General features: G+C 45.2%; 1 protein-coding gene across 1 annotated transcript in view; it reads right to left on the bottom strand.

The window, feature by feature from the left end:
- The window catches only part of LOC121595646 (nuclear hormone receptor FTZ-F1 beta), a 41298-nt gene extending 15084 nt beyond the window's left edge, over positions 1–26214 (bottom strand). Inside the window, exons 1-2 of the mRNA XM_041919771.1 lie at positions 26105–26214; positions 23389–23712 (exon numbers count right to left, since the gene is read on the bottom strand). The gene's annotated coding sequence lies outside the window, so the exon portion shown is untranslated. The remainder of the gene's footprint in view (positions 1–23388; positions 23713–26104) is intronic.
- Between the last annotated feature and the right edge of the window lie 485 nt (positions 26215–26699).

The raw sequence follows: 26699 nt of genomic DNA, 5'->3' as shown, positions 1-26699 counted from the left end.
TGTCTGCGTAGGACATTACGCCAAATATAAGAAGATTAGAAGGAATTAAAGATATTCATTATTCAATAGTTTAACTAGTTAAATGAAATAAAATGTCCTAAAATATTAAGTTATTACAATCAATAGCAAAAATGAAGTTTCCATTATCTGTTTTCTGTCTGTTGATTCTATGTTAACATCAATAAGTCTCCATGTATTCTGTGGAATATTTGTTTGTACATCAGTGGCATTGCAATTCAAGGAATGAAATAGATAGTAATTACTGTTACTGGTATCACCAATAAGAATAATAGAAGAATAGATCAATCAGGATTATTTTGAAATGTCAATAATACTCAAAACTATGAAATCTATTCAATGATCTCAAGAGATCTTGAGTTCCCTCTTCAAATACCTTCAACTACAATTTTGTTTGAATATTGAAGCAACTCTGCAACTCCCAACAACGCTTCCAACTGTACCACCTCACACACGCTTGACCACGCTACTCTTTACAGTTCACAGAGCCCGCAATGACATAAATAAATTTCGCGTCCCATCAAACGGTATGGCAAGTTTAAGAGATCATCACTCAAAACTACATTTACGATGCTGTGCCCAAGTAGCGGACGACCACGGAGAGTGCATCTCGAGCGCGAGGCGACCATAACTAAAGCGATAATTGGTCATTGCTCCATCAAAAAACGTTCGCCGCCGATGACCTTGCCGGTGACAGTGCGACAGCCAGCGCCCAGTCTCATCTCCCGCGACTCTCCGCTCCAAGAAGCATAAAAAGATGCTCCAAATCTAACGTGGAAACGGTTTGATTGCCCACGCGCTGGCGCTCGCTGGTAACGTTTCTCACCAAACGGGACGGGGTTGGAAGTATTTTATTTCGTCTGTCCGTTGCACTGGACTGGACGACTGGTATGCGTGGGACGGATTTTTGCATGGAAACGTTGCGTCCGTTCGCGATTTTCCACCAATTAGCTTTTATCTTTTCAACGAGTTTTACACACCGTGCTCTTATATATCGTAAAGTTGTCACACACGGAGGGAGGGCGTGCGTTGAATGTCTTGTTGCTTTTTTCGAATGTAAAGAACCGGATAATGATGGTGTGCGTCCACAAGCCAACGACCTACGCTGAACGACATCATCCCGTCGGGCAAAGGATGCAATAAAACCATATATATATGTGTGTGTAGGGCGCGCGTTTTCTATTCTTGCGTTTATGACCAAACTGTATCATAACTTTCGAACCGCTTCAAAGACGACAACATTCCCAGCAGATCAAGCGGGGGAGGGCGTGTTCGAGGTCGTGTGCTAAACGGGAAGGAAATTTATTGGAATGCTGGTAATAATGCTATCGGAGATCAGGGGCACGATTTTTGCACGAGTTGGGGTATTTGCTAGCACAGAAGAATCTCGTAGTGGGTTGGATCACGGCCAGCGTGTGGGACAACAAGTGGCACCGCAGACACGGCACACACAATGTTGCAGCCGACGGCCGTCTGGTGCATTGGGGCGTCCAGATATTTGGCAGACTTCGGCACACTGTCTGTGCCGCCTGTGCCTGGCGTTGAGGTAGAAAGAGGAGCGAAAGAAACAACGCGGGAGCCAAGAATGCCAAGCGATTGCAAGTGCAAACGGACCACCCATTCCCCCGGTACGTATGAGACCGGTTGCGGTATTTCTGTCGCTTTTTGTGTGTGTGTGTGTGCACAACGACCAACGACCACCACCCTCCAACAACGCTAATCCGTCACTAATGACACACAAACCGCTTCGGACGATTAAGGAGCGGCTCCAAGGACATCCCCTTCCCACACACACACACACACACAGGCAGGCATTAGAGTACATTAAACCATTAACCGCTGGCACTGTCTTCGTCACACCTCCAAACCACCACCTGCAGGTCTTGGGGCCCTTTTGGGAGAGAGGAAGGAGAGGCGCAGTGGTGGTCAACCGTGACCTGCCACCATGTACAACGGGTTTGCAACAGCCGCCTGTTGTCTCTGTGTGTGTGTGTGTCTGTGTATGACGAAAGCGCCGTGCGCCGGTAGTTTTGCGCTGACCTTCAAAACCAAACCTAACGGAGATATTGTGTGTGAACGAGTCCAACGGACCAACAGCACGGACCCGTACCTTTAGCCGTACCTTCAGCACCACGCGTCCCACCAGAACGCTGTGAAGTTTTAATTTTACGCCAAGCCGAAGCGAAACGCGACACCGTGACGGCGCAGTGACGCGCGCCGCACCGCCAGCATTAAGGATGACCTTGCGCTGGCAGGTCGCGGTGCTAATTTGGCACCAAGTGGTGGGGGGACTTTGGATGGCGATGAGGGGGGGGAAAAGATAGGCCTTTTGCCACCTGCAAATGTGCAAGCTCTTTGGCTCTTTGGTTTGCCAAAAGATCGAGTTGGTTCCATCACAATAAAGTTCCGTTTACAGCTCTTAGAGTTTAAAGCCACTCACCGTTGACTTCAAGAACCGATAGAACGAACAAGCTTTCCAATATTGCAGTTTTATTGCTTGTTTGTCGTTCCACGGCAGTTGATTTATTGATGAGATGGAGGATCCTATCTTCACTACCTCTTGCCAGTGGTTTCTGCACCCGTTTTGGACAGGCTCAAAATGCCAACGACATCGAAAAAGAAACGCCTGAAGTCCACCACCAAAAACATAGCCACATAGAGACGCCGTTGCCTTCAGGAAATCTTTTTCGGGGCCAAATGACATTCCAAACGTCCCAACATTCCTGTGCGTTATTCTTTTTTGTAGTTGTATTTCCCATCCCGGCCGGGGCCAGCCGGCGCAATGCTTCATCCATTCTTTAACACCAACGTACTGGTGGAGTTGCTTAGGGATTGGATGAAGCAGCGGAACAAAAAATCTCCTCCATTCTATTTCCCCATTAGAGTAGGCTCTTTTCTAAATGCGACGAAGCTCCCGAAGGTGTTGGAGGAGTTGAAGGTGTACATGTTTGTCAATGTGGGTAGGCTTCCCGTCCACCCTGTTCCCCAGTGCACCCCGGCAACGCTCGAGACTCCCCGCGTGTGTATCGATCCAACAAAGTTCAATGTCTCTCGGTCCCGCGGGATTTCCACACTCCAAATGGGGGCCCAACCCCGAATGCAAAACTCCCTGGTAGCAGCAAAGCGAAGCCGGGAAAAGTGTCGGCTCCAAGGGTGGGTGGGACGCTAGGGGTACGGGTAACTGCAGTGGTTGAAATGCAAAAATGAAGCCGACTCGGCAGTGCTAGAGCTTCAAAGGGGTTGTTGGTGGGTTGCTGGTGCGCCTAGAAATGGGAAGGGTGACGAAGCTGCTTCGCAGAGCTTCTGCTCTTTCAAAAGCACACACACACCTACTTGCACCCCACTGGAAGGGGGTGTGGTGGTAGGCTTCATTAGTTATTCACAAAAGCCGACCCAACCCCGAAAGGCCGGCACCGTCACCGCCACCGCGGCCCCAAAAGAAGAGCCGAGAAGCACGCCGGCGAAAGAAAACACTGCCGTTATGACGTTAATCGCGACCACAGGGAAGCCCCCAGAGAGAGAGAGAGAGGGGAAGGATTGTTGTGCACTAGGCATAAGGTGGCATTTAGAAATGGAATGGACACCTTACAAGCGAAGGGAAGAGTAAGAAGAAGCAGCAAAAGAACTTGAAAACATACCACACATCCTAAATGCCACCGGGTTGGTGTCTGGGAGAGAGAGAGAGAGAGAGAGAGAGAGAGAGAGAGAGAGAGAGAGAGAGAGAGATTTCTTTCCAGCTTTCCAGCCACGCTGCTAGAGTCATCTGTATTTTTGCTGCAGAGCCTCTGCGAGTTGGCTCCGTTTTCAGTTGCCACGGATGGATCAACAAAAAAGAAGAAGCGCTTGCTCCCCTGCCGACAGGAAATGATGACAAACAGCACCAATCTATTTTATTGGGCAGTGTGTGCCTGTGTGTGTCAACTCTAAAACCGGACGCGCTTAGTATTCATAATTTGTGACATTAGCTTTCGAATGGAGATGTCTCGTGAGAACGAGATTAGAGGCACTAATTTTGCAAATTAAATTGCAACAGCCATTTTTTAGTGTTGCAGTACTTGATTAGCGTTTGAAATACTGTTTCGAGGACCTAATGTTGGGATTTTTGAAGAATTGATATATGTCTAGAGTAGACAGACAGAGTTTAACGACAATGTGGAGTTTCTGATTTTTGGATGCATGATCTACTCCAAAACCATAGAAAATTTGAGTAAAACTGATGTTGAGATCTCAGATACATTCGAGAAGAGTTATTAGCCACATCAAACTCCCAAGCTAGAGTTAAGAATAATAACTCTTTGAAGTGAGTTTAACAAGAGTGGAAGAGTGATTAGAGAAATCTGTGCGAATGAACTCAAAAAGAGCTTCAAAACGTGTCAAAGTAGGCAATTTCATGTCGAAGAACGTCACCGCTAACAACAAAACGTTACTTGGGTTTCTGACCCACAGGCGTTACGCGTAACGCTAACGTAACGCAGAGTGCTTAGCTTCTAGTAGAATCATTTTAAATAAAAAATTAATATGACAAGATAAACCAGAGTTTAAAGAGCTTCTGGGAAGATATTATCAACCACCTTTCGCCATTTCAACTGATCAAAAACTATTCCATTTCTCTGCCATTTCCTTTCCCCGCCTTTTCCGCACTCCGTTCACCCCGTGAGCGAACGAATTTGGCACGTTGTGTTAAACGTGACCTCCACACGCGTTATTCCACTTCCCTAAGGCCGACAACACATCTCGAACCCCGAACAAGTGTCTGAGCGGCCGAGCTTTGGCACAACCGTCCCCTCTCTATCCCGCACTGGCCGCCCTCAATGTTAGCCTCCCTTTGCGGTGGACAAGCTTTATCTTTCTCTCCGCTTAAGCACTTGTTCCTTCATTTCCCGTTCATTCCCATCTGACCTGAGCGCGGGGCCGACTCGTTGGGACACACCCCGTGTGCAGACACACCAACACACCCGAAGCCGTTGGTGGTGCAAACTTCTTCAGCTCTTATTTCAGCAAAAGCAGCAACACAAAAAAAGAGAAACCTCGTAAAACCTGGCCGTTAAGAGGCACCGACCGACCGACCGACCAATCCACCGTGACATTCAGAGGACGACCGCGGCAAGAAGCAACCGGCGAGAAGCAAAAAGCTCTTACCGGAAAGGCCGGAAAGCGCGCACCCTTCACCCGGGAAGAACCCGGGAAGAAAGAAGAGATGGATAGTAACAGCACACACAACAAAAAAAAAAACAGCAAACCAGAAACGCAACTCCCGTCCAATCGGCTTCCAACCAACCAACCAACCGCCAGCTGCAGCGCCACCCCGAAAACGGAACCGAGGGCCAAACTGGCCGAACGGCGGATGGGCAGCGGAAGGCTCATTTTCACCGTTAATCTTCAATTCTTGTTTCGCGCGGAACCGGCGCTGTAAAAAAACCCGAAGCAAAAGCCCGCGACAACGACGCGGACGACGCCATCCGACCCGATTCTTGCCGTCGCTGCGGGCGGTTCGAATCGAGATCGAAGACGCGAAGCTGTGAGAAAACGGAGAACGAGATGGAGCACAACACCACACCACGCCTCCAGTGACATGTCCGCTGCTCGAGCAAGCGCATGACATTGGAACACTTGTGTTCGGCGGGAGCACGCCTGGGGTGGAAGTGAAAGAGGCTTTCCGACCGGCCGAATAAGAACCAACCGGGCGGGTGTGGTGTGTAAGATCGATCGATCGACCGACCGACACACCGAAAAGGGTTGATCTTTTCCACTCTCTCTCTCTCTCTCGCTATTCCGCTTGCTTTGCCAGCATCTTCTCTGACGTATCTTAAGTTTTGCTTGGTTTTTAATTTTTGCCGAACCCAGCGCGAGCCGTTGGAATTTTTGTGCCAAATTTTATGGCCATTTCCTGGGCCGTTTCGCTTTTGCGACGACTTCTTTTTTTTAAGTAATTTTATTTCATCTCACTCGCATTCTCCATTTCCAACGTACAGAGGGGCAGAGCAAGGTGATCACACTAGGGTTTGGAATAGAGGGAAGCCTCGCCGAGAGCTTAATCGGGAGCATTAATCTGCATAAAACTCGCGACAACATTGCAAATGGCACGCCGACAGCATCCGCTAGAAGGTGGTAAAAATTGCCAACCGGGGGACAACAACGGGGAGGTGAACATTGTCACACGAAGAAGTTGTCACAGTGCGGTGTTTGGAGTGGTACAGAAAGAAAGGCTCCAGAGAGCCCGTTGGAGCGCACTGCGCAAAGAACACTGGCACTGGGGATTGAATTTCGGAAAGCTTTGGCGTCTTTTTTTTTGCCCAATTCCTGTGCATTTCTTTCTCCATTCAGCTCTTTCAGGACTTGCAGACAATTTGGGAGAGATTTTATAGCAGAAAAACAACCCTGTCCCAATATGGAACGAACGAAATGAGAACGGCAATTGGAGCTGGTCGATCAACGGGAATTCTGAGCTTATGCCAATTCGGGAAACCAATCAACCAACCACATAAGCAGGTGAGTGGATGTTATCTTTATCCACAACAGTTTGTTTGTGCTCGGGAGTGTACTTGGAAGTGCTATAATACGCTACAGGCACACACGCCGGTGACTGGTCCCGGACCCTGCGGTGCTGCGAAAAGGGACATTGAAACGCCAGTGTCATCAAACTTTCCTACCCATCAATCTCCAGCACCAGTACCTTCCAGCTTAAGGCCAGCCGTATTTCAATGCTCCATTATGCTTATGGATTAGAATTCCAAAGCAGTGCGTCGCGACGACCAATGGCACGCACGCATGGTTTGTGTTCTTCGGCTACGGTTCGATTAGAATTTCCAATCTTACGACGGTGCGTGCGTATTACCTATGCGTAAGCCGCCTGGCGCTGGCGAAAACGGACCTGACGGACCCCAGGGAGGGGTTCGCCGCTTGTTCTTCTTGGTCGAGAACTCCAATAGCAATAGCTGGAATGTCAATGACCCTGAATCGATGAGATGTTTCTTTTTTTCTGTAGTGGCGAGAATAATCATAGGTAAGACCTCATTTTGAAGGTGAGCGAGTCTTCAATTCCAACAAACAAAGAGTCATACGCATGATACGATTTGTTTGCTTTACTAAAAGCCCTTTTTACCCGGTCACTGGGAAGGTCATCCGGGAGTTGTAGTGGCACACGCAGAAAGCCTTTCAAAGCCGGAAGTGGACGTGCTGGAAAGCCGCACATCATACATCACACCCTATTTCGCGGAACTCTCTGCCACCCCCATTCCGACTAGTGACCTAACGTGGTGCAGCTACGTGCTGCAAACACACACCGTCCAGAACCAGTGTATAAAAACGCATCATTACGCCTGGACACGCTTCCACGGTGTGCTCCTCCCGGTGCGCGTCACAGTCCACCTACGTGCGCCATCCGGCAGTTGGTGGCAGGCACGTTCGACCCCGGGCAGAATGAACTCCCAAGATACAGTAGATGCACTCGTGTTGCCTTGCAAAAATGCACCCAAACACGAGCGAACAACACTCTCGTCCCGGGGTTCGTTTGTTTGTTTGTTTTTTTTTTGTCCCTCATCTTCTAGAGAATTCAAAATGGCCTCCCTCGGTTGCGTGCGAGCAGGCCCCAAAATGGCGCTGGGACAGTGCGATGGGAGTAGGGGCGACATCGCGCGCCGATCGGTGCGACACGCACGATCGCAGGCTGCTCCATCGAGGGCTGCTGCTGCTGCTGCTTTAAGCTTCGTGCTCGCTGCTGTGCAAACAAGTTTTCGAGAAAGAGAGCGTAAAAGAGGACACCGAGGACCGACACCACTCAGCACGCTAGGCAGCAAACCCCGGGAGCGCATTGCGGTCTGGTGGGGAAGGTCTTGGTGCATCATCCGCCCTTCCTCACATTCAGTTTGACCTTTTCAAATAACGGTGAAGCGCACCGTTTGCGCGTGCACGGTGAAGCTTCTTTTTATGAAAAGGGTACGCATGCATACAGACACACACTGTGCCTGAATCGGTTTACGCAAGCAGCTTACACGTTTATTAGTGCTGGTCTGGATCCTCTTCTGATCTTTCCATCCTCTCCAGACCCCTCACCGACCTTCAAGGTCGTCAAGTGATCTTTTTTTTTTTTGCTGCTGCTGTTGTTATGGTTGATGGTGTTGATGCCTTTGCATGCTCCCTCACTACTCTAGTTTTACACTATACACGAGGTTTGGGTTGGGTAACAACAACGAAAAGGGACGATCTCATGCATACAAGGACGCACAAGCTAATAATAGTGTGAGCCTCACCTCCTCACCTGTGCAGTGTAAATGGCCGCATCGGAGCGAAAGGGTGACGACAGGAATAAACCACACCGGACAACTACGGGTGGCTCACGTTACGGTAAATTGAGTCATTTTACAAGTAGTAGGCAAAGACACTCACAAGCACAATTCTTTAAATGACATTTCGATGATTCAGCGTTTACCGATTCGGGGTGTAAGAACAATACCACTCCAAAGTGCGCAAAGTTCAGAAAATTCCATGCATAATGCATGAGAGAGATGACTCCACCAAAAGGGCATACATCGATCGGTACTCTCTGTAGGGATGTTCGCATCGGGTCAGAAAGAGCGAGTGAGTTAAATCTATACAGAGATTTGACTCATGTGTGAATGAACTCTTCGGGCTAGTCAGATTAATTCTTGAGTCATATAACTCTTTGAAGAATCAAAATGAGTGAATCAGTGGAATCTTAGTTGCGAATGAGCTTAAATCAAGATTCGTGTTGGATTTATTTAATTTATTTTAGAGATTTAACCCATTGAGGACCTAGATAACTCTGTTTAATGTTAATTCTGGGTGAGTTACTTGACTCTCCACATCGTCCAGTAACTGACTGGCAGTGATTTGAACGATTCTTGATCACTCTTTCGATCACACTTTTTAAATCTTGAAGAGTGAACCATTAGAGTCTGATTTAAGATATCAAGATCTTTTCAAGATTTGCTATTTGCTATTTCCTCTCCGAATATGCTCCGAATTAAAATATATCTTGAAGAGTTATTCATTCACTCACAGACTTAGTCCTAGATTTGATTCGTCATTTTAGCTCATTCACTCTTAATTAACTCACGTAATGGGAGAGCTATTCCCATCAATAACACTAAAACGATTTCGTAACATTGATCTGTGCCATTCTTTGCCCAAAGATCATTCAGTATTTGATCACTGTTGGGGCTCCACTCCTTTAGAAGGGAAAAAGGTCACTGAACAATTTTTGACAGCGACCTTTCTACCACCTCCACCACTCATCTTGCCCACAAGAGGCACGTGCGTCATCGGCTTCACCAATTCCGGCTCATGGGTAAATCTTGCCCCCACTCCGCGAAGAAGCGCACGCGGTGAATGTGGTTAGCTTCCGGGCATCAGGCTTGCAGGGTACCTCAGCCATTCGCCATACGCCAGAGCGAAGGGAAATCGCATCTCAGTGACTCATCAATGATCGTACGTACGTGGCTGGCTTCTTTTTTGTTGCTGTTGCGCTTCTTTACGACACGCTCCAGTGGCCTTCAGAGGCTGCAACAAAGAAGGCTGGCCCCATCCATAGGTGATGGAGAGCGAACAAAAAAAAAAAAAAACATGGATACCGTTCAGCTTCTTTGGGTGGAAAAAGATCGTGTAACTTGAAACCCGCCCCGGCCTGACATTTGCTCCAAATGACTCACACTCACTTTCTACTGCGGGGTGCCGTGCGGGCTTTTCGGAGTCAGAAAAGGGTTCCTCGCCTCGCTTTTTCCACCCTCGCCGAGCGATAAGAACATCCAATCGGAAAGGTCAGCCTTATTAGAGCTGGACTCTTAGCTGGACCGATCTTACGCTGATTAACGGTCACTTTTAAAGGCACTGGGCAGTAGTAGTTCCTTGCCTTTGATTTGTTTCCCAACAAAAAAAGGCACCCAGCAAACAAGACAACATTCGCCATTTCGATTCATATTATTAAGCTTATAGGGTAAGGCATACATAAATTTTGTTCTGTCAAACGCTAGATTCCAACAAGCAGCAGCTTAAGGCAAGAGAGAAAAAAAACAACACGGCACTAGAACATTCATCACGTGCCAATTACCGAAGGGAAACAATACGTTACGGCCCTGTCCGTAACATGTTTGCAGCGACGGGCGGGTTACATTTTCATCGATCGGTCTCGGTGTGGAGCGAAATTTGGACAGCGATCCGCTTGGCGCTTAAGGCCATTTACCCGACCGATGAATCATACACCCCGGTTCGATACTGAACCGAATCATCATGTAGGTTGGTTGCTAAGGGTTCGTTGCTTGCTTACACGTGTGTTGTCTCCTTTCCCTACTTCAGCAAACAGCTGTTCACGATCGCAGAAACGTGTGGGGAGCAACATAAAACACACGAAACAAACCAACAAAAAATCGATAGACCCACATTGATCCAGTTCTGAAGACAACGCAATGACCCTCGCCCCTCTCTCTCTCTCTCTCTTTCCTGCTCTCGTTGTGGCCACACAAGCCACAATCCCCAAGCCTCCAGGGTACAACTTTCGCAAGAGAAGACAGGGGAGGTGGATGAAAGAAATAAATAAAAAACGGCCACCACACGATTTCCCTCTCCAGTGCTTTTTCCCGGGGGCGCAAGCAGAAAACTGGCCTCCCTTGAACCGGTAAAGGAGGGGGGGGGGTCTCTTTCAAGCGGTCAGTGAACGGTGTCCCCTCGCTCGACTTCTTGGGCAAAAACAGATGTCCAAAATCTCGACACGGAACGGACACAGCGCGCAGTTCGCCGGTTCACCCTGCATCTGTGTCTGCGCGAAAGGGTCGCGGCTACCGAGACGTAAAATAGATCACCGAATGGGGCTCCCCACCACAAACTGCAGGCAAAATCTGGGCAAGAAGGCAGCAAAACAGCTGAGCCACCAATGGCACGCTGTATATTTCGCAAGTCACCGATTTCGTTACCTTTTCGTACCTTTGAACTACCGAAATCGGTGGTGCCCGGGCAATGCAGAAGAGAAAGGTGACGACCATTTTCGGATGACGACCCCTTGGGTTGACGTTCGAAGAGCAGCGGAGAAGAACAAAAAAAAGAAACCCAGTTTCCCCTTCGCTCGTGTTGGAAAATTGGTTCAAATTTGTAGCTCTCTGCGGCGATTGCAAACACCGTCGATCGTGCACAAAGCGAAGGGAGTTGTCGCTCCCTACTACTCCCACCAAGCAGTCCACCACGATTGGCCTTGTGCCACGGGCTCGGGTTGCCACGGGCTCGGGTTGCCCCGGAACAGGGCACAAACCGCACGCGGGGTGCACATTTTTCATATCGCCCCTAGAGCGGGGAAGAGGTCAACCTCACTGCGTCCGCAGCAAACGCCGGGGTCGACCGAGATCGTTTAACGATCACCGTTCTAGGCGGTGGCGGTTTTGGGAGTGGAGTGCTTAGCTGCAGTGTATTTGCATTGTGGAGAGCGGCAGGAGATATCGCGCGGCACTAAATGAGGGGTGGGGCAGTAACTGGTCCACTTATAATTAAATTAAGACTTCAATTGTGTGTTGGGTAGCTGGCAACGGTTAAGTGGTAGCCTTCGGTAATGACCGATAATTACAGAATCGGGTGGGTTTTTGAGATACCCAGCGAGGCCTACGGATTTGGGAAAAGTGCAACAGTTTGAAGTTGACTTGGAAGTACAGTGGTAGACAATTGAATGAGTGCATCCTAATTTTGAAGTACATTTTAGTATCTGTTGTATAAAGCACTAAAAACTTGATGTTATGCCACGCTTATATTAGATATCAGTTGCATGCAAAACGAGAAAAGTAACAAATCATCACAAAAAAATGGTCACCTAGACGAGGACGTGGAATCGATTGCAGTGGAGTGGAACTCCTTAGGAAACTTTTTTCCGAATTATTGAAAAATCTCCAACCGAAGACGCATATGTTACTCAAACAAAATCAGACTTTTAAGAACATATGTTTCATAGGCTCTGCTGAAATGATTCTTGATCCTGTGTAACACGTACTTACAACAAAATACTTCTATTTGTGCATTTAACTTCATAAAATAACCAGTTATTCGGGATCTAAATTGGTAAATCTAAGGATCTAAATTGGTACGAAAGATACTCCAGAAAGATACAAATTCAGAATATTGAGTTCTTAGCTGATTTTTCTACCAAAACAACAAATTTTTCTACCAAAGCATAGAATTTATTTCCACGAAATTATTTGTATCCTCATTACCAAACATTTGACATTAAAGTATTGATATTTAAATCAACCCAAGATAAAAGATATGCCCCTCAATGCACTTATAACCATTCCAGTCACTGTATCATCATACAAATCGTTTGCTTCTAGTGATCTCTTAAATCCTTAACTGCAGTACAAAATTCAACTTCTTCGTAGCCTTACAGTTTCTTCAGCAAACTTGCACCTCCAAACCAAACCCAGTGCCTTGCCAGTGCCTTGCAGCAGCCAGCAAGCGTCCAGCGATCAACCAGCCTAATCCACGTCCACAAGACACACGTTAGAATAGGCTCGTAACAGTGCGGGCGACCGACCGCGCTCACACACAAGTTGCAACAACTCTCGCTCACCTTCGCACCGAAAAGGCGCACCTTTCGAATCCGCCTGCAGGTCGGCGAAGAAATTAAATGCACTCACATGCCAACCGTACACACTGACGTGAATGCACCGCCACCGCCATCACCACCGACTGCTTCGGAGAGCCAACCAGAGCAGGCTTGTGTCCGTTTTTGCTGCTGCTGCTTAGGAAGGTGACTTGGGGGGGATGTAGCGGACAAGTTCTTGAAGTATAGCACACAAGACGCGGTACCACCGAGGAGTGTCAATTTTCAATGCAATCCGGCTGCATTTTTTCCGAGCCCCCTATGCCCTGTCCCTGCTGCGCTCGCTTTGCGTACTGATTCCCTTCACGGGAGGGTTTTTTTGTGTGTGTTGTGTTGCTTTTCTATACCAATTCCCACTCGTTTGAATAACGTCGTTGGAAAAGCTGACTCCCCTAAGCATCGGGCAAGCCGGAGCGACACACGGTGGTTTGTTCTTGGCCGTCTTTGCTACCCATATCAGAGCGGTTAAATCGACGGGTTTAGAATGGCAAAATGGTAGTTGGGGTAAAGCCATAATGTAACGACTTAAGTATTGACGGCAAAGCTTAGCTAAACGGTAGATACGGCACACAGACCAAACTTTCAGCATTACATTAGAGAGTTCAGATTTGATGGTCTTACGCGGTTTTATGCCACTTGTTGTTAAGCGAGATGAGATGATGATCGTTACTTTAGCTGCCACTTGTTTCAACTTCAAACCCCACCGTGTTCGTGTAAATTAACGCGCGACACTAGCAGTGTTGCAGTGCTTTGGGGAAGATCTTGTGCTGCATTGATTGGACTGGAAATTGCATCGTTATGGTAAAGCTTTAGAGCAGAGAGCTTACAAATATGCAAGATGACGTGCGAAGGTTATGCAAATATCAACTGGTTGTGGCGCTGGTGGATGATGGCATTGAAGCGTTAGATTGGGTGATAGGAATTGGATTCAAATATGTATAGAAACACATCATTAGACGTAAATGAAAGGTGTATCACGAGTTTTCCAGAAAAAACTATCTAAAAGCAGGGTTCGTGAGAGGAAATTCTGAGCATCTCAATACTGCCCAAAAGCTTGTAAAAGAACAAGATGTCTGAGATAGAGATCAGTGTTGATTGTTGATGATTGTTGTTAATGGATATGAGCTTATGAAGTGTACAATAACTTGAATTGTAGTAAATATTGCTATTTATTCCAGACAACTTGAAAAAAAGTTAAACTCCACAAATCTCTCAAGATCTCCTCAAACTCACTCCAGACACTTTCTATGCGCCTGGAAGGAGTGTTAAAAACCGATTTCCGAGACAACGGATAGACCCAACCAAAAAAAAAGAAACAACAATCAAGAGCACAACAAAATGAAACTCGAAACGAAACGGCTCAAAACCGTGGGACCCATATCTCGCATCCACCGCGGATGGTTCCCCTCCTGCGAACCTTCCGTGCCCCGGGCCGCTCGGCTTCTTGAACCATTGATCCATCGGAGTGCGATCACCATGATCACGATCTTCGGAGCCGCTTTCGTGAAGCAAACACCACCACCACCACCAACAACAGCAACAGCAGCAACGGCAACCAAAAACCTGAAAGAGAAGGCAACCCCATATGCACGCCTGTCGCTGATGTGTCCGTGTCGGACGCGGTGCGTGCCTCGCTGCAGCTAAATTGCAGTAACGGGAACCGGGGCGATCCGGGCGAACCGACGACTGGCTGGCCTTCGCTCCTTTCTAACCCCGCACAGGCCAAAAGCTCCGATGATGTTTCTTTGCCGTTTTGTTTTTTGCTCCCCTCTTCTTCTTCTTTTTTCCCGTTGCTTCCCCACCACCATTGATGATGTTTGCGCGATGTCAGCCTTTTTCGAGCCAACAGCAAAACAAAAAAATAAACAGACCAGCTCACGTAAGAGCCCGCGAGCTCTATTCGGCGGTAGAAGACAAAAAACGACTAATTTACCGACACGAAAACAACACCAACAAGCAGCAGACAAAAAAAAGCAGAACAAATAATTATCTACCGGCCGACGGATTAATATCGAAGCCTAAAAAAAACCGACCGAAAAAAACCCGATTAATAATCGCCTTCAAATGTGTGGTGCAGCTCGGTTACAAGTGCGTGTTGCACACTGTACAGTGACGTGCGCGTGCTTTGCGCAGAGCTGCTGATTGATTTCTGCACTCAGCTTCGCTCGGATTGCATCACAAGCACGCACGCGATCACACGCTCATTCCTTGCTACAAGAGAGGAAGGCACAAGGAGAGAGAGAGAGAGAGAGAGAGAGAGAGAGAGAGAGAGAGAGAGAGAGTGAGAGATGTTGCAAAACCGAGTTGGCGGTTGCATCACTGAGTTAAAGGTGGTAGGGAGCAATGCAAAAGGAAACCAACGGAGACGTACGGCCGGGATGCAATTTAAATCGTTTTTTGAATGGTTGATGCAAATAAACGCACACACACACAGCCTGTTCGTAAAAAGTCTGTCAAAACCGTCCTTGTGTCATTTAGAGGGGACAATCTTAGTAGCAAAGTACACACAGTAGCGCTTTGTGTTAACAGCTAAAAATCCACCGGGCCGAAGTTGAGGTTTTGGTCTTGTGTATGGATGTGGTTTGTTTTGACGGGGGATTTTGTTTGTTTTTATTTTTGCAAATATCATCAAAAGCATGTTAACGAGCGGTCACAAGTGGTTTCGAGCCAGGCTGTTCGCGACGGCCCATCAGGGTCAGCGTTTTGGGGACAAAGGGCGGGACAACGCCAGACGAAAACGAAAAATACGAACGAGTCTCTCGTTGCACTCGAAATGCGAATTGTGCGAATTGTTTCGACGGTAGCATCCGCAAGAGATGAAAAGAGATTTTTCGTAGAATTTTGTTTTTTAAGAAAAACATGCCAAAATTGCCGTTTGATGTGTTTCTTTTTGTCTCTGCGGGCGAAAGAGGATTATGTTTTTAACAGATTTGCAAAGAAATAATATGTTTCATTGCCATTTGGCTGCCTCGCTTTCGTCGAAAAGGTACAACAAATAAGGGTAACGTGACAGTGAAAATCTATTTGTGTTTATTATTTAGCCATATACTTTTGTAATGTGATCAAATATGCTGAAATTTTATACATCAAACGATAGTAAAATTAACCTCCCGGAGAGATCATTATCATTTTCTATCAAATTAAACCTAATGGCTTTTAATGTCTTTTCACGATAATATTACGCCAACAACCTTAGAATATCAATCATTATACAATACTTAGGATAGGTTATTGCGGCTGAAAATCCCATTTATCCAAATCCAATTTATATTATCAAAGGGATAAAATTCGTATTTGTGCACTCCAGATCACTCCAGAAAAAGGAGAAGCAACCCTGCCCCTGACATCCAATCCGCTTCGCACTGTGCAATTCAATTGACTGATCTTCGGTCATTGTACCAGTACTACTCAGACGCCAAAAACGAACGTTAAAATAACGTTACATTGGGGAAAAATTTGGAGTTTTCCCAATGACTGTTTCTTGAGAGAATAAAAAAACAAAACCTCTACACACCCGCCAGACAAACGATTATGGTTCTTTTTTTCCTCTCCGGGTGAAAAACCTTGCCTTGCGTACACCCAGAGGAAGAAAACGGGAGAAAAGCAGAGCATTTTGAAAACATCAAAAAAGCCAACGACCTGCCATCGGTCGCAACACAACGAAATGCTAAAAAAACGCGATCGACGTGCAGTGAAAAGTGATCCTCACGATCGGTCCGCAATTTTCGAACCTTCTTCCCCACACACACACACAAACACACACATACACACTCGATCGGTCGTTTGCACACACACACACCACTCTCCCCCCAGAGAGGATCCACCGCGAACGGAGCGAACTCGCGTACTCGCGTGACGGTTTATGTTTTTTGGGGGTTGAATTCTCATTCCATTAGAATGCGATTTGTGTTCTTTGTAAGTGTGTAATTGTATGTGTGTAAATCGACATTTCAGTGACCTTGAACTTTTGCAAAAAGCACCCCAAACTGTGTGCGTGTGTATGTGTCTCTCTCTCTCTCTCTCTCTCTCTCTCTCTCTCCGCAGTTTCTATTCAATTCCGTTCTATCGGTTCTCTTTCGCCGGCTTGCTTCCCCGCAACAAGGTGCGTGCTTCCGTTCTTTTTATGTTGCGAGTTGTGTGTTGCCTTTTTCGTCAGCCAAACAACGCATTCTTGGAAGGCATTTGACTTTTCGCGTTTTGCTTTGCGAGATGAGTTTTTTTTTTTTTGGTTTCGTTTTGCCAACACGTTTGTAGCATATTATTATTATTATTTCTTCTTGTGGTGGACTTTGTCTTGCCTTTGACGGTAGGAGAAGGTGGAGCGGAAAAGCATGATGTTGGGTGCTCGGGGCGGGGGGTTGCACTCTACTTTCCCTTCGGTTGCGCAACGACCTCAGCAGCAGCAAGGCCCAAAAACGAGATCGTCTTGTTGGCACGTCTCTCGAACGAACCGTGGCGCAAACGTGAACTGCGCGTAGAAATGAATCATCTTTCGCGCAAAAAAAAAGCAACCTCACACACCGCTCTTTATTGCAGGTTCGTTCGTTGCTCCCTTGTTGCTTGGGGCGAGGGCGAGAAGATGATTAGCCGCTCGATAAAGTCATGATTAAGCATAAAACAGACGACTTCGTCGTGCATTCCTTGGACGTTAGGTGGGATGGCCGGTGCGAGAGCACACATGTGTGCGGTAAACCAGGAAGCCAGGAAGATTGTTAAAACCGCGTCCAGCGAAATTAGCTGCAAAATGGTTACCCCGAGGGGATAGGAACGAGCGAGATATCTAAAAAGGGTAACTTAACAGCTGCCACTTCAAAAGTTTAATATCTATTGTCCTACACTGTTTTCAAAACACACCTTTTGAAACTTAAGCCTAAAGGTCACAAGATAAGAGAGATTGTTTGGGGTGGCCATAACCTCATAGTAACGTAAGTTCTAGGAACTCAGGATGAATGAGTTAATCCTTCAACTCACTCTCTTAGAATCATGAAAAATGCTGCAGGTGAGTTGCTAGTTGGCAAGAAGATTTAAAATATATATCGAAATGTAACTGTAGAGAGTTAATGTGATGTAATGTAAAGAGTTATTTGACTCACGAATCAATGAACTCACCTTGAGTGAGGCACTAATAAGCACGTCGGACTTAGCTCTCACAAGAGTTATTCAACTTAAATATCCAGTGAGTGAGGTTCAGGTGAATGAGTTACTAGTCTTCGCAATGTGTTAAATCACTTATGGAGAACGAACTCTCAAAGAGTTATTGAACTCTTCATGTTTAATTCCTTGTGAGTTAGTTACTAGTATCGACATAAAGTGTCAACTTTACTAGTATCGACATCTCTCAACAAGATTTAGCTCTTCAAAGAGCTAGTCAACTTACTGTCATTGAGTTACTACTCAACAACTGAGTTACTACTTCAAGAGCTATTGAATTCACGATTGGTTTGATTTGCTGTGGTTGATTTGCTATTCATCACAAGCCGTTAAATTATTTATCAACAATCTATGTTCAAAAGAGTTATTTAACTCTAAGATAATTAAATTCCAACGAATGAGTTACTAGTACGCATGAAGAGTCAAGATTCTTATCAAAATATATTACTCGAAAGAGAATTTTCAAATTCGAGTAATTCAATTTACTGTGAGTGAATTACGACTGAGTGTAGATAGTGTCAAATTGCATATAGAGATATAACGCTTGAAAGAGCCATTAAGCTCAAGCACGGCTTGATTTACTTCAAACAAGTTATTAGACATCGAAAGGATATTATTTACTAATAGAGGATCAGCTCTCGAAAGAGGCATTTAACTCATAGATGAGTTCACATCAATTGAGTGAGTTACTAGTTGGCGCAAAGAGTCAATTCATACATCAAATCTCTCGAATGAATTATTGAACTCGAATCATTCAGATTGTTATTTGCCAGAAGACCTTTGAATCGCCATTGAGTCTTTGTGATGAGTTCATTCAATACATTGCAAATTTCTCAGTGGCTTACGTCACAACGATTGTTCCTTCCTTTTTTTACAACCAAATACAATCTTTCAATAATGCAATATGAAGCAACATAACCAGCTTAACAACAGCTTCGTGTGCAAAGACAATAGCAAAAAACTGATCCACCCATATGGAGTCACTAACTTGAGTGTGGTTAATTAGAAGCCATCAAGATGCTGCATTGATGCTACCCAGTGAGAAAATAAACCACTTATTAACGAATCTAACAAAACAAACAAACACAAATGCTTCCCTCGAATCCGACAAACGATCGAAGAACAAAAAAACGGCCAAACTGGAATGGAAGTCATCGCGTCAGGAAGCAAAGCTACCCATCAAAGGCAAACGCCTAAACACACACAAACATGCGAACAAAAAAGCAGCAGTTGTGCGAGCGGCAAAGAGCAGGTCGCCGGCTTGGTGGTGATGGTGGTGGTGTGGCGTAGGGGCAAAAGACCTTGAAGGACTTTTCGGCCGTCTTACTCTTCTCGTGGGTCGGCCGCCCGGTGTCGTCAGGCAGCAACAGCAAGTGTTTGCTAGAGGGCGCATTACGCCCTGTGTTTATGTGTGTGTGTGTGTGTGCGTGCCTCTGAGCATACACACACACACACACAGAGGGAGAAAAAAACCATTTGCCAAAGGTCGATGACGTAGCCTGGCAGCTCTCGGGACGCTCGTGATGACGGAAAAGATCCGAAAATGAAACGAAAACGCCGCACACAACACGGCCCGAAAAGTGTTCCCGAAAAGCCCGAACGAAGGGCGCAATCGAGAAGGGACCGGCAGCGCTTAAGCAGCGATGCACACGCCCGAAAATAGAAGCGCCAGACGTGGTCGTGCGGGGCAGACGCGATCGTTAGTTTCTGCGATCTGCACGGAACCGGTTCGTACAGTTTTTGAGGGGTTTGAGGTTAGAAAATGATAATTATTTTTCGAGCGTGTGTGCGTGTGTGTGTTCTCAAAAAAAGCGTAGGATTGCTCACTCCATCAGGTGGTTTTTTTTCTTAGCAAAAAGCGGGCACCGGCAACACGGGAGGACATCTTTGCAACACAGTTGACGGAAACGATCACCCACGTTTCGCTCACTTTGCACTCATCCCCACCGTCTGCATTTATATTTTTGTTCTTTTGCTCTCTTATTTTACCCTCAGCCAACCCGAAAACAACAAAAAAAAAAAGGTTCTCTTTTGCGTGTCTCGCATTCCTTCCGTTCCCGCTAGGGAGCGTGCGTAGACGCGCGCAACATCGAGCGTCGATCACGTCGAGCTCGCCGCGGCGCACACACATGTATGGGTGTGAGGGTGGTTTCCTGTACATGATCGCACGCATTTGAATGCGGCAGACGAAAAAGAACAACGCACACACACACACTCAACCCCTCATCAAGGACACCGATCCCATTCGCCAAGGTCAAATCGTGGCGGCTCGGTCGAACAAAATAAACACAACGCGGCGCGGCAAATGGCGCGGCTGCTTCATGGCGGGGGATGAGAATTTATTCAATGGAATGGTGTTTCGGGCTTCCTTTTCTCACTCTCTCTCTCCCACTCTTACTCTATTACCCCTTGTGCTTTCCCTTCCTTCCTTAAATGGCCGTTCCTTCCGCGCCATTGGCAAAGGCGGACAGTAATCGGTCAATGTGAACAGGTCGACGATTTCGCCAAAAACAAAAATGAAGTGACGATCCATGATGGACGAAAAGAGTACACGATTGTGTGGGGGATAAAACACACACGTCTGCCGTCAAAATGGCCTCCTTCCCATACTACAGGAAATGGACATCCTCGAGGGTGTTTTTTTTTTCAGACGTTCCGTGGCAGCGTGGGAAGATGACCGTCCCGATCTGCCCAATATGCAATCTTTATGCAGATTACACGGATTGTAGTGCTGCTTTTTTTGGTTCTTTTTTTCAGTTCCAACACTCCATTCAGTTTGAGTGATTTAAATAAAAGAAAGAAGAAAGACAAAACACAAACCGGGTTGAATTTGCATGCCGAAAGAGGCGTGCAACGGATGTCCTTGAGAGTAACCTTGAAAGTTTGTTAAATATATACCGATAACTCTGGCGGAGTGTGGTTTGAAGCCAGAGCGAGGCTTTAGTTTCGCTTGAACAGAAGAAATCGGATTCTTTGGCTTTGAAGAGGAGATGACTAATGTACATGGATGCAGAGATGTTTGATTCTTTTTAAGGCAGCTCTGTAGTTGTTTGACATTTTCGAACGAAATTGGATATCTTTCGACATTGAAATGATACTGGAAACAAGATCACGGATATGGTGCCTGATCGTTGGAACAATTTAATCAGAAGCGGATGATCATATCGTTCAGTACATTAACTTCAATGGAAACTAATCAGCGATTTATACAGATCTTTACAAGTTTTGTAAAAAACAATTTCATATCTTGATATAATTTCAAATAGAAAAGTGACAGTATCGTTGTCTGTTTTGAGGTATCGATATTTAACATACTAAAATTTGGATTCTTCTATTGATCTTTAAGAAATGAAAAAGAAGTCATTTACATCAGCGGTCGGCAAAGTCCGGCCCGCGGGCCAAATGCGGCCCGCCGCAACATTCAATCCGACCCGCGAAAAGTTTTGACTGATTTTGAAAGATAGGAAGAAACTATTCGTATACAAATTGCTGAATATCTTTTAGAATAACATTTTATACCATCGTACTCTTTCAACTTTAATGAAAGTACTTTGGAATGACGGATCGATCTCCCGGCCCAGATAACTCAGTAATGTAGCCACTTGTACCTCTGTCTTCATTTTTCTTTTGAAACCTCAAAAAATGAACCTGGGCTCTCTTGCGATGTTTTGATTGTTGCCTAATAGTACCAAGATGTTGGTGACCAAAACGCAGACACGTTCTTATGCGACGACAGACTTGTGTACGCAGACTACGGGGCGTCATTCGTTGATCGCGCACGCTTCGACGTTGGTTAGTTCACTTTTGGTCATCATGGTAAGAGTTCGACTGATAGAGGTGTCAAGGTGAGGTGACTGATAGAGGTTTTCAGTTGTCTCATGGGATGCTACTATTCAAAGTGCAATTAATGCTTTGTTAGAGCGGGTGAAGATAATCCCATGATAAACCTATGAATTTGTCAATTTTGTTAATGCAACCGTTATGTAATTTCAACATTGTTTCAACACGAAAATAAGACTTTCGTAATGAAGGAAATCGCACACGAAATTTAATATTGATGAGACATACTACAGCCTGGTTACAATAATTTTTTTTAAAGTTTTGCATGCGACTTGCATTTGATGGGAGATCATTAGACTTTCACCAACGCAAGACATGCAATACAAAATTTAAAATGTAGTGAAACAGTTCCATACATTTTCATGCGATAATTTTTCTATTTTGTTTTATTTGTTTTTCTCAATTTGACACAAATCAGTTGGTTTCCCTTTAAACTATTTTAGGGATATTTTCGATCGTATTTGAAAGCAAAACCAAATAATTAAAAATCCCTGTTGTTTAAACGAGAACGATGATTCCACACTGTTGCTGTTTAGGGGGTACAACAATTATCAAAGTGCTTTTTCATAAGGAATCAGTTATCAATTGATCTGACATGGCATTAATTATCCATAAAGCATTTTTAAAATTACTGAATCTATTTTTACTTCGATAATTTTTCAGCCGTTCAAACTTTTGTATCATCCCCGAAATATCTTAAATATTTTTTGCGGCGTGGGAGGACGGGGTCTTCAGGAAGCGATATTGATCCCTTTTTGTTATGTTTTGACTGATCACATTGTTGGCCATCTAGTGCCGATTCTAAAATGATTAAACATTAGAATTACTTTTTAAAGTAGGTATCATTAATTTTGAACCATACTTGGATGATATAATTACAGAAAAACCACAATGTGTTAATGTTTCTAAAAGATTAAAATTTAATAATTTAAGCGCAATAATAAAAACCGCATTCACTCGATCATTTACTAAAGTTGGCCGTTTGCCTCAAAAGTTTGCCGACCGCTGATTTACATGATGTTTACTTCAACCAATGTTCCAATTAAATACATGATTTCTTTTATGCACATTGTTTAATATCCAAAACATTTTGGTCATATTAGGGTAGATTAAGGATCTAAACTTGTTCATCATATAGGTCATGTGTGTCTGTAATAGGAACCAATAAAAGGAGAGCTACACAACATCAATATTGGAGTATATCTTAATCGAGGCTTTAGCCTGGATGTTTCTAGGCTTGATTTGATAATCGGCTAGACCACATAACGGAGCTTACAATCGATTGAAAATACTTGTCTGTAGTAATGTTGCGAGGATTTTCAACAAATGAATGTGATAGAATATCCATTCTTTCCTCCATTTCATTCCATTATATTTGTATTATCCACAATCCGAAAAATGTAGATATATTTGAATGTTTTGAGGATCTTGTTGCTCTAATAGTCTCTAAACTCCCAATCCAGATCTCCAGACCTCCAGGACGCAGCAAGGGCTAAATGACTCGTCCAATAAGGTCGTCCAATTAAGTCTGATATGCTCATAAATTGCCAATATGTTGCTACAAAACTCTTATTTCTATAGAAACCTTGGATGGTTTTGAGAAACATTGGAAATGACTTCGCATCTCGAGGTGCTGCCATGACCGGCAGGGCAATTTCTATGTTATCCTAAGTATCCCTGATGTTGATACATATTTATAAAACTTAAGAGAGTTGTTTTGTTCAACCTTAAGACCTGTTGAAAATGTTAAAAGAGCAAATAATGCTAATTTTTAAACCGAAACTTACCCTTTTATAAACAAACACGCGACCGGCAGCAACGACATCGCTCTTGTTGCCACGAACGAGTTAATCCTTTGCCGCCTCCGTCACTCCCCCTAACACCGCTGGCACTTTTCCCGCTACCACAGCCACCACCACCACCAACACCACTAATCCTTGCTTGCACTGTGTCGTCGTCTAGCCGCGAACCTAATCTCGTATGCATGTGGGTTTGTAAGCGGAGGGCGCGCGCAGAGGTTGTGAAGGACCGTATGTGAATTGTATATTTGTGTACTAAATGTGTGTATGTGTACTGCCCGCGACCTAAACTGCCGAAAAAACACCTACGAGCTGGTAAAGAAAATGGGCATGTTTTGTTTAAAAAAAAAGGGAATTTTCACACTGCTACTGATTCGAAAAAAATCACTACCCAAGAGCGGTCTCCTGGTGCACGTATTCTACACACACAAATACACTCATTTAAACCGTACAAAGAAAGCAAAAAAAACTCAAAAAAGGCTCCACCATAATGGCTCCACCACCGCAGGGACTACAGTGGAGGCTAATATTTTTTCACCAACAACGGCGGCGTTTTGGCCTTTTCCGTTTTGAAGGCGCTTCTTCGTCTCTTCGCTCCCAACAGCCAACAGCAGCAGCAGCAGCAGGCGCAGAGTTTATTGACATTAAAAAAGCACACTACCACTACCAACCCATTCAAACACAATAAGAGCGCGCGTATATACACACACAAACACAAATACCGATACAGCTTCATGTACGCACTTGATGCGGTGTACCATCTTCATGGTGTATGTGTGTGTGTGTTTATGTGTGTGGAGCACACCCGACAGGTAACCAGAAAACACATCATCCCCTACATACATATTCCCCCTTTGCGCTCTTTTCGGCGCTCCTCGCCATGTGCACCAAGGTGTGCACAGGTAGATCGGGTTGGGCTTCTTCTTCTTCTTCTTTCTTTCTTTGTTTCGCACTTTTACACTCTTCTTCGTTGCGTTCGTTGCGTGCGGCTGCTTTTTCTCTCTCTCTCTCTCTCACTCTCTTCCCTTTTGCGTGGAAAGCGTGCTTGTTCGTCGCCAAGCGTGGTCGTGGTAGTCGTCGCCGTCGTCGCACAAGAACCCGTTGAACGGGCCACCCACCACCAATAACCCCCCGAATCTACCCCTTTTTCTTTTCGCACAACAATCGGCGGTAGTAGTAGTAGTGAGGTACACACACACACACACAAATACACGCACGCACACACCACCGTAAGGAAAAGCCCGTGTCCAAATACTGCCCACGAACACTTTACACTCTCGGTGGGGTTTTTTTTCGCGAAATGATGCCTTGGGCTTCTTTGTATATATGTGTGTGGGTGTGTTTTTGTTCTTTTTTTTAATCGCGTTTTAAAAAGATTTATCGCTTAATTTTGAGTGCAATTTCACAAACCAACTCCCTGAACGATACGCAGCCTACTGCGAATTGCAGGGTTTTTGTGCAATGTATTGTGCGCGCAACACACAAAGGAGAAACGGAAACAGTGCAGTAGCATACACACGCTGTGCTGATGCAATTTTTTTCTCCTGTTTTGCCTTCGGTTTGTAAACACACGTACAGACAGACACACAAATTCACACACACGTGCAAAAGTGCACACTTGCAGGGTTATGGTCGCCCTGTCACATCGTTTCAGTGGACTGCTGAAGCTGCTGCTGCTTTCTTTTCTGGTCTGGGCAAGCTTTTTTTTATGCTCTTTCTCCCGCCTCTTGCCGGCCTGCTCTGACCCGTGTCTGTCTGCTGCGCAAACACATTCACACACACACACACGCTCGCACGCATACACTCTTCGCTCTGCTCTCTTCTTCAAACACACATACAAAACAGTGGAGTACGGTCTGAACTTGAACTTTCGCAATGCGCAACGGGCGAAACGGGATGGGAGACTGTTTCTGCTTCCTGCTTGTTTTTTTTTTGTTGCTGCTGCTTTTATGTTGGGAAGCACATCACCCAATCACCCACCTATAGGTGTGGGTTGATGAGGGATTGAAAAGCAAGAAATGTTGCCTCTTTTTTGCACCCTTATTTTGAAATATTGTACACTTTTTCACACAGGTGACTTTAAGTGTTAGTTGTAACTCAATTTTGTTTGCAGTCGCGTCGAGACACTTGTTATGCTTCCTTTCACCCTTCACTATGCTATAAATCACGCACACACACACACACGCGCACACCCTTAGACAGGCGCACTTCATAGCGGATTGACTTCTTTTCCTTTGTCGTGGGCGATTGTTGTAAAATTAAAGCACACAAACTCAACGCCAAATGATGATTTTGGGACGAGTTGATGGAGCACAGCCTGCTAGCTGTGATGGCTGAACGGGGGAGAGGGGGCCTCCCAAATGCCCAAAACCACCCCCCCTGCAACATCGCCCAAAAGGGAAATCACGGAAACCGGTTTTTGGTGCGTAGTTATTTGACAACCTTTTTTTTTTTATTATTCCCTTTTTGTAACACTTTTACACCTTTAGTTGATGGGAATTTGTTCTCTTATTTTACGCATATTTGCCTTTTCTTGTGCATATTTTGAAACTAATTTCACAATAGTAAAACATGCCTACAAAATAGTGTCACATGCTGCTTGCTGTCGATTGGTGCCTAATTTATTTGCAACCCTTAACCAATCCTTATTAACCGTAATGTATAAAAAACTAAAGCACTGTAATTTAACGGTTTTTTTTCACACCTTTCAATCATCAGACGTACTCGAAAAATGTTTTTGTGGCGCGTTTCCCACACCAACTACCGGAGAGTGCGCACACATCCGCCTCGTTCGACGCGTAAAACCAGATTGAACGCGCGGCTGCAGGGCTCGATCGTGCAGCAGCACAATCCGAGTTGCCTACGCTTCGGCCGACCGACAAGCCGAAGCATAGATTGCGATGGATGGAAATGAGACCGAAGAGAGAGAGAGAGAGAGAGAGAGAGAGAGAGAGAGAGAGAGAGAGAGAAAGAGAAAGAGAAAGAGAGTGAGTTGCTACATGAGCGAAGTAGCCTTTGGTACGCTTCACTCCCAGTGGGGAAGGGATGGGTGGCCCAATCCACCAAAGAGGGTTAGCATATGATTTTCTTTCGATTATGTTATGTTATTTATTTGTTGATCTAATTTGCAAACAGCTACAGGTAGAGAATGCACCAGTAAATCTATTGTTTTAGTTGATTTATTAAGCAAACATGAATACAATTGTTTTACGAAAATCTAAATCCACGAAACATTTTTTTCTTACAAATTTGAATTTACAAAAAATAGCAACTTAGCTATAAATACCCAAATCTGTAAA

The sequence above is a fragment of the Anopheles merus genome, chromosome 3R, assembly GCF_017562075.2.
Source record: "Anopheles merus strain MAF chromosome 3R, AmerM5.1, whole genome shotgun sequence".
Classification (NCBI taxonomy): Eukaryota; Metazoa; Arthropoda; class Insecta; order Diptera; family Culicidae; genus Anopheles; species Anopheles merus.
This window is presented reverse-complemented; position numbering and strand designations above follow the sequence as displayed.